Below are 9,874 nucleotides of genomic sequence, written 5' to 3' on the forward strand. Positions count from 1 at the left end.
ATACAGATAAAAATAGCTCTATAAATGAAAGCAACATTTAAAATAATCAGTTATTACTAATAAAAGTGCTGAGAATTTTATTTTGTTTTATGATAGATTTTATCTTTTAATGAAAATTTAATTTTTGCCCAAATCAAATTTTACAAGTATTTAACATATTTATCGTTTTATTTGGTAAAAAGCGTTAATTTATCTTAAAGTTAATAAACTAATTTATTAAATAGAACGTTACCGTTTATCAAACAGGAATATTTAGAAAAAAAATTGGTAAGATATTGAAGGAATAATGTAAACCTTTAATAAAATTATGACAAACTCAATGAAAATTGATTTAAAAATTAGATTAAGAAAAAAAATTATAAACACATTTCAAAATACTTCATGTAATGGATAGGACATGTAAAACCTTTATTTTTTTAAACCAGTCGCTTAAATTCGTAGAGTATGTCGAATAAAAAGATCATTTTGTGTTAATGCCATTTTAAGTTTACGAAGCTTAATTATGCAAGTGTCAGTACAAAACACGCTGTAACTTGCTCGTTTATATGAATTTCAATATATGGTGGAATTATTTCGGAATACTTTAGAAATATATTTTCGAAGATACGTCGAGAAAATTTATTCAACCATCTAAAAAAGAAAATTGTTAAATATTTATACCGTTAATCCAGTGGTACACGATAAATATCACTCTCATCACAAAAAATCATTTTCTAATAATGAACTTGTGCACTTATTAGTAAACAGTTTATGTTTCAGACAAGTAATTTGTTGCCATTATGGAATTAATTACAATAAAAAATAATGAAATCAATTTTCTTCCCTAAAGTAAATTAATGTACAAAAAAACAGTTCACCCTTAATAACTTTTAATCTAATGATCTGATCTTCCCATTCTAGGATTCACTCTTAAAGATTCGAAGGGGTATTAGTGTAGACGAGATTTTAACGAGATTTAACTCAAAGAGTACTTTCTCTGAATAAATATAAATTTTTTCAATGGATTATTCGGATTTTTGACCCCCAAAATATAGGGGGTAGCAGCAATCTGGGAAATTTGGACCCAATAGTTTTGTCAGGAGTGCAATAAAAAGATTGGGCCCTTTAATGTTAATTTTGCTTTCTGTGTATTTCGCCATACCTCGAAAATTTTTTAAGCGAATTTGAAAATTTTTTCACATAATTATGAAATTCGTTTATCCAAAGATAATTCCATACAAAAAAATAGCTTTTAATAAATATTTATCCTTTTTTATCATATTATCTAATAGTAGTCAGAAAAAAATTTGAATTGTAAAATATATAATTTTTTACATAATTTTAACGAATATAATTTTATTTTACATGGCAAAATACAAAATTTAAGATTGAGTCCTGGAACGTATCATTAGATCAAAAGTTATTCAGGGTGGTACGTTTTAAATTTGCGCACTGTGCACACAATTTATTTATCCATATAATCTACTTTTTTTAAACTTGAGGAAGATTTTATTTTCATCTTTTTAAAAAACACTTAGTTTCATTTACGAGAAACAACACTTCAACTTAATGCCCTAACATTTCCCTGTATTTTGTCCTTTCTTTACTTCTTTTTTATCTCCGATTTCTTATTTAATGCTAAAAAAAATACATTTTAATTAATATCACATCCTTTTAATGGAGTAATTAATGAAAAATTAAATTAATTAATGAATTATTAAATTTAATAATTAATAAATAAATATTAAATTTATTAAATTTAATAATTAATAAATAAATATTAAATTTATTAAATTTAATAATTAATAAATAAATATCAAATTTATTAAATTTAAATCTATTAAAATCTATCTATTAAATTTAAATCTATTAAATTTAATAATTAATAAAATAATAAATTATTAATTAATTAATAATAATTATTAAATTTAATTAATGAGTGAATTAAATTTAATGGAGTAATCCTTACAATTTTCTTCATTCAATTTATTAAAGTAACAAGGTGTAAATTCTTAAATTTAAAATTGGTTCCTTTGCGACAAATTTATTATTCTTGTTTATTATTTTTTCTTGATTGATTATCTGTAATTTTCACAATAGGCTTATAAATCCTCTTTTACTGCAGATGTAGTGGTTTTTTGGTTCTGAGCTTTTTCTGCATCTAAAAGTTTCTCCAACCTCCTCTGCTCAACCAATTTTTCCTGTTCTTCGATATAAACATGAAACATTTCATCGGCTATACCCTTGCAGCTGTCACCACGCTGAAGAGCGTCTTCTGAAAAAAGAAAAAGCACATGTTACAGCAGTATTGCGATAACTAAATTATACCGTTAAAAATCTTTTTAGGATTTTTTTTAACTTTTGCCTATGAGTCGGTCTGTGTCTACTTTAGGATAATATGATTTTTATTAGTATCTCTTGTCGCAATCCTTCTGAAATTGAACTTTAAAATATTCATTAGATGCGGGAACAGAATTTTCTTTATTTTTCATCCTTTTGAGTAAAGCTTAAGCAATTTTATAGCTGAACCTCGTGATGGAGCAAAAGAATGCGTAAAAACAGAAGAAAGTACACTTTCCATCACATGATAACTACAAGCAATCCATATTAATTGTTTCTCCAGAGCTTTTTTAATTCTCACACGGCAACCTTTTGAAGTCTTGTATTTCTAGCTGTTGTGTCGAATATGAGATCTTTTACATATTTTCTCAGATTCTACTCCCTAAAAGCTCTTATGCAGCAATCTGCTTCAAATATTACTTCTTTGCCCTTTTGGGACACCTAAATGTTTTTCATTGCCATTTCTGTACATAAGTTTTGCAATATGATCAGCACTTTGTTGGGATCCGTAAATGCCGGGCATATCTTTTCCAACCCAATGTAGTAACAATAGTAAATTAAAGTTATTTTTTAGCAATATTTTTTTTCTTTTAACTTTCCCTTCGAATTGAACATCGTGATAACGTGATTCTCATAATATCATGAAAGAGCCTTTGCAACTACAGCTGTAGCATTATGGTCACTTAAATTGATTCGATCTAATGCCGAAGATACTTCAGGATTATTGAAGATCATGTTCGCTTGTCTTACTAGTGGATGATTCAGATGGAGGTTTAAAATCTTCGTCGTCGAAGGAAGATTCTTCAGAAATTGATGAGAAAAAGTATCATTATTTGTAGTGGAAAATGCTTCTTTTTGTTCTTAATATCGTTCTTTGAATTTTTTCTGCTTTCCTTTCCGTCTGCCTATTTATTTTCATGTGCAACAGTTTTCTGCCAATTAATCCCAACAATGCTACAGGAAAAATATCTTATTTTTGCTTTATTAAAATTTTTCAACTTCATTTTATTTCATCAAGACTTCCACATTAGTAGCAGATATATCGAAAAAAAGTTCTATTTTTGTGATGAAGTTCGCTTCTTTTAATTTATCACTTCCCCGTTGTCGCAAACGTTTTTTTTTTTTTTTTAAGAAATTGATATTTATTGTGTAAATTTTTAATTTAAGCCTGTATTACTTCGTTTTGTAGGTATTTTTACATCATCAAAAACAACATAAAATTTGTTATATTTTCATTTGAAACTTTCTGGGAGAGTTATTTTTTGATCATAACAGTGAAACTGCACCATACGAAGAAAGCCTATCTTCCCAGCTAATGTTGCTGTTAAAAAAAAGATGCTGAATGACCAATGAGCCAGGTTTTAGGTGACGATAGTAAATTTTTATGCATTTTTTTTAATCTGACTCTAAAAAAGAAAGAAAATCGTACTGTAAGTTGTCCAGTAGCTGCCAATTTTTAGGATAAAAGATTTCTATTTGCTCTTTAAGACCAAGTGTAATTAGATTTGCATTTAACTCATATATGCGCTGGCACAAAAAGCGGTCAATATATATGAAAAACTACTATTTGAAAAAAAATCGGTAACACATATTTATTTACACAAAGTGGATATTTCTTTCTGTTACCTACCACTTTAAAAAAGTACTGTGCCTTACTTTAGATCCATTTATATACGTTTATATTCTTAATTTATTTTGGTAGACCTTGTTTCTGATAGATTGATCTGAGTAATAAACCACTTGCGCTACATCCTTTCTTGAAAAAAGTAACAGTACTTTTAAAAGCACACTAGACACAAGTGGGTTAAAAAAATGCATGCGGGACATAAGGAAGGGTTTGTAAGAGATATTATTAGAAAAAGTTTTTGAGTTATTACTCTTGTATAAAGGAAACATTTGACATAAAAATCAGAACTCCATATTGAAAGTTGTCGCATTTTTTTTTCGATTGAACTTAGTTCAATTTCATGAACAAGAATCTGTAATCATCATTCAGAATTTAACAAAAAATTTGATTGGTCTTAAACGTTTACTTAGGGGAGTGTGATGTGATTGATAATGAAGCACTATTTTAAAATTTACATAAGAACAGAGCATAACAGGCTAGTTGATATTTGATTGGAATCGGTGGACCACCACCAGGGAGAGGGTGTAAAATTTAGTTCTTCACTATGCACTCATGTTAAAGGATCGAATGCCATCAAGGCCCATTTTCTGACTAATGTAAGCTTATTAAAGTTAACTTGAATTACCTACAGTATAATTAGACAAATTGCAGAAAATATTGTACTGTCAATTTATTATTATAGTTCAATAACATTATTGATAATGAAGCACTATTTTAATAGTGATTGATAATGAAGCACTATTTTAAAATTTACATAAGAACAGAGCATAACAGGCTAGTTGATATTTGATTGGAATCGGTGGACCACCACCAGGGAGAGGGTGTAAAATTTAGTTCTTCACTATGCACTCATGTTAAAGGACCGAATGCCATCAAGGCCCATTTTCTGACTAATGTAAGCTTATTAAAGTTAACTTGAATTACCTACAGTATAATTAGACAAATTGCAGAAAATATTGTACTGTCAATTTATTATTATAGTTCAATAACATTATTGATAATGAAGCACTATTTTAATAGTGATTGATAATGAAGCACTATTTTAAAATTTACATAAGAACAGAGCATAACAGGCTAGTTGATATTTGATTGGAATCGGTGGACCACCACCAGAGAGAGGGTGTAAAATTTAGTTCTTCACTATGCACTCATGTTAAAGGACCGAATGCCATCAAGGCCCATTTTCTGACTAATGTAAGCTTATTAAAGTTAACTTGAATTACCTACAGTATAATTAGACAAATTGCAGAAAGTATTGTACTGTCAATTTATTATTATAGTTTAATAATATTATTATTATTTTATATTATTATAAAAATTGATAAAATATTTTCAAATTTGTTGCCAATCAAAATGAGCAAATCAAAGAATCAATACAAAAAAAGTAATCAGCGAAATCAAAGAAATTTAGTAATCATTTACCGAAATTATACCATGCATATTATTCTCAATTTAATTCATAATTACATTAAATATAGCGCATTATCTATCTATCTTACTTGGGAACTATATACTGTGGTTCCGCGTTCGGGCAGCACATCTTAGAGACGAAAGCCTCACAACTTTTTTCTTTGCTAGCTCTGACGTCATCAGATGGTGACCATGCCTCATACAAGAGTAACGCGTTTGTCAATGCGTATTGAGGAATTTCAATGAATTTAAATAATTTATTAAATTAGTCCATCTCTCCACTATTTAATGGCCTTAATTAGTCCGTTGAATAGTAGAGAAAGTTTCCTATTCGAAATTTTATTTTTTTAATTGATAAATCGTTCAATGTGTTCGATTAAAAATGAAGCATGAATTTAGCATAAAGTCAATTTTGTTAAAATTGACTTTATGCTAAATGAAATTTTGAAATCTTTTTATTACGTCTTTTTTCTATTACATTTTTCATACTTTAATTTAAAATTGCCACTTTAGTTGTCAATTGCCAACAATTCGCTTGAAAAATTTTCTAACCAATGTACAAGTATCATCAAAATTAAGATTTCAGATTGGATTGAAGTATATTATGAATATAACGATTATTTTATTACTAGAAAAAAAATGTAAACAAAATATTGTTAATAGTTTTATATACACCTACAGTAATACTTTCTTTCGTAATTTATACTTTTATTTAAATAAGTTATACTGATTAATTAGGCTTATAATTCCGAAGTAAAAAAAAATACTTAATATTTTGCTTCATACTTTAAGTTTTTTTTTCCATTAAATTATCTAAGAATAGTTAACAAAATATCTTTATCAAGCATGACTAAAAGAAAATATTTTAATAATTTTTTATTGTTGAAAGTAAAACACTATAACAGTAACTTCTCCCTCAATTAGAAATGGTTTTGTTTTATGGCTACCGGGGCCGGTACCCCCTGAAGACGTCGGCATCAGTGGTCATATTTTCATTTTTATTTCCTTCGTTTCCTTTATTGCTACTTTTTTTAAAATTTCTGCTGCTTTTTAGCGCGTTTTTTTTTTCAAAGAAATTTTATCTATTTAGAATTAAAAATATTTTTATTTTCTTTTAGTATTTCACTATAACAGTGTAAGATAACTGCTGACGATTTATATGCAGTAAAGGTAAGGCCAATACTACGTGATGTCTCTAGGAGATGTTGGTTCGGCTGACTACCCAACCAGAACATATGCTCTTGCTCCCCAGAGCCCATGGTCAAGAAAACTGAGATGGGCACAGTAGGCCCTGGTCCTCCATGAGCTGTCTCGTTTCAGAATTTAGTTTATATAGCAGAGATTATTCAATAAGAAACGAAATTTATAATAAATATTATGTTTCCAAAACATGTTTCTCTTCAGTTAATGTATCCGCTAAATGTTTTATATTTTAATATTACAACTTATAAAATATATCATAATGCATTTAAGTTATTTTCAAATTCATTTTAAGCACTTAAATAATTTTGAAAGTTATTTTTTCAATGAACATATATTTTTTCATTTTCATATTTTAATCTGTATTGCATTTCAAATTTAAGTTGAATTGTAAAAAATGGAAATATTAAAAAATTTTATAACTTTAAAATTTTAAAATTTTAATTTGAAATGATTTGCACTGGGGAATTATTAGACATTTATCTAAGTGCGACATGCCGTTTATAGTGCTTCAAATAACTTTGTCCCCTAGTTTTTAGTAAGTTATGTAAAAAATTGAGTATCTTTGAAAGAGTTTGGGATCTTAATTTTTGTTTTTATAATTTATTATTTTACGTTGTTTAGATTCTATAAAAATATAAATCTTTTATTTCCTTCACAAAAAAACAAGAAAATTGATCAGAGTAGGAAAAAGAAACGATTTTATTCTTTTAAGAAAATATATAGCTTTATCTAAATTTCTCTTGTATAGTTTATTAATAAAGTTATATAAAATACCAATTAAAATAAATATAGAGATACAGATCAATCGTAGCTTATTTGTTAGATAGAAATATAGAAGAAAACACGGAGATTTATCACTTATAATGCCTAATTCCAAAAAGAGGTGCAACCTAAGCACAAATTCCATTATTATTTATTTAGTTAGTTATTAACTTTAAAAACTGGCTATGTGTCTACCATTTTCCCTATTTTTTAAAATATCTTATATTAACCGTTATTCATCTTAATTAATAATTTATAACTAGAAGTTAAATAACGCTTTCAAATAATCTAACAACACGTTAAAATTAAGCAAATAATTAAATTTATGTGAAGTGCTTAAATTCGAATACAGATATTCTACATACCAAGACAATATGTAGTTAGCAAACACAGAGAAATCAACAATAAAATCTCAATGGAATCCATTTCTCAATATAAACAATATTATAAAATACAGTTAATTAACTAAAATAAATCAATTATCAAAGAATTCTTTGTATTTTCATTGTTATTGAAAATGCTCTATGTAATATCAATGGAAGAAACTTACTGAGAGAAAAAGTGTCTCGATACGAAAGTATATTACAGCAAATTGAAACTAAATATCAGATAATATTTAATATTGTTTTTATCTAAATTCTATTTGTATTTTTATGACGGCAGTAAACTTAAAACAAACAGTTGAACGCAGCTGAATCGAACCTTTTCGACTACCTAACAACGATTCGTTTAGTTTTCAAAGTTCGAAATGCTAATAATTTTGCGCAGCATAGAAGAATGTATACCGAAACAAATTTGAGTTTGCGTTTATAACTGAGATCTTTGATAGCAAATTAGGTCAAAATGTTTCCACTTTTTTTATGGTCACAAGACGGTTTAACGTATTTTACGTCGATTAGTGGTGAGTCCAAGAACAAATGTAAACATTAGCCCTAGTCCTCGATTGTGTGGTAGACAGTTTGAGAAAAACCAAATCAACTTGCTATAGTCTTATTTAGTTTTATTTAGTTCATACCAAACATTAGTAAATCTAAAGCTCTTATTTTGTGTAATTTTATGTAGATTTTTCTAATACCAGGGGACATACTCTGTTAGAATTTTCCCTCTAAAATTATGATAAAACAACCTGCAGTAGTCCGTACATTCAGTTAACCCTAAAGTTTACAGTAACTAACATTTATTACCTTTATGGTTTTGAAACCCTTTACATCTAGCACGGTCAACGCTGTGACTTCATGAGATTGACATGACAGATTAGTCATCTCGGCTATAATAGGCACCCATCTGCAAGTGGTTTCATTAGGTGGGCCTAGTGGCTGCTATAAAATTCTGGTTGTTTTACTGTATTAAGTGAAAGCAGTTACTAAATGCTTCTTCTCACAGTTAACAGTTTGAAAACCATTTTATTTATGGTTGTTTGACTGTTTTGTTTAAATATGGTAAAATAAAGATCAAATAAATTGTCATTTAACCACGTTTTCCAAGAAATTTCTAACAGGGAGCGTTTTGAAATATTTTATAATTTTTGCATTACGAAGTTGAAATCAATATTAAATAAAAAGAAAGATGGCAAAAATTTGCGAAAATGCTCATGTTTGTTGAGAAAAAGTACTGCGACATTTTTTAAAAAAATTAAATTTGACGGATGATGCGGAAAGAGTAGAAATTGGAGGTGATGCTGTATCCGAAAAAAATATTATGGCTAATGCAATACCTGAAATATTGGTGTGGATACGCCACACAATGTTTGTTTTATATTTACTAGCTAAAATAAAAATGTTTCTATTTTCTACCTTCTTTCTTATTTTACTCAATTTTTGATTATGTTTTCTCATCAGAGGGAAAATTTGAAAATTTTTGAACCCTTTTTAGTCTTAGTAGATTGTTTTTGAACCACATATTCATTAATAAATATGCGTCAAAATTTACGAAAAATGTCCCTTAATTATCTGTAGCTAAAGACTATTATTACGCTTTTTTAAAAAAAGAATCATGCAAAGAGGGAATAAGATATTTATAGGATGTACAAAACTTTAAATTGCAATCATATTATGACTAGGGTTGCAAGTTTGTCGCTGAAGGGCTGAAATTTATGGGAAATATTAAAGATTTCGTGATAGGTATGACAAAAAAATCATGAACATGACTGTCATGTTATCTAAACGAGCTAAGAGGTGAGTAAGAGGTTATTATTGAAATAAACAGAATTTTGTTACGGAATATTGAACATTGTTAAATTGTTCTGGTTGTATTGAGGGGATTTAATTAATTGACTTCGTCAACCTTCATCTGTCAAAAGGTACCTCAAGAAAAGTTAACATGTGTTATATACTAGTGAATTGGTATTCAATATTTATAGTGGTAGTTTAGTCCAGAATTTTATCTGTGATGGAATTCGATGAACAATTACCTCTAGTTGATTAATGCTGTTTTTTTTATTATTATTATTCCTTTTCATCATTTTCTGCTCATCATTTTTTATAGCATTTCGCTCATTATTTTTTTTACAGCATTTTGCTTATTTTTTTGCTATATTGTTTATTACCGGGAGAC

General features: G+C 27.8%; 1 long non-coding RNA gene across 1 annotated transcript; it reads right to left on the reverse strand.

Annotated features, from left to right (window-relative positions):
* Positions 1 to 1,950: 1,950 nt before the first annotated feature.
* Positions 1,951 to 7,865, reverse strand: LOC139425968 (uncharacterized). The gene is made up of 2 exons (XR_011637139.1): positions 7,687 to 7,865; positions 1,951 to 2,254 (listed from the first exon to the last, which is right to left on the reverse strand). It is a non-coding gene; the product is annotated as an uncharacterized LOC139425968 (long non-coding RNA).
* Positions 7,866 to 9,874: the final 2,009 nt, after the last annotated feature.

This window comes from Parasteatoda tepidariorum, chromosome 7 (genome assembly GCF_982258835.1).
Source record: "Parasteatoda tepidariorum strain Cologne lab strain chromosome 7, Ptep-v5.0, whole genome shotgun sequence".
Lineage (NCBI taxonomy): Eukaryota > Metazoa > Arthropoda > Arachnida > Araneae > Theridiidae > Parasteatoda > Parasteatoda tepidariorum.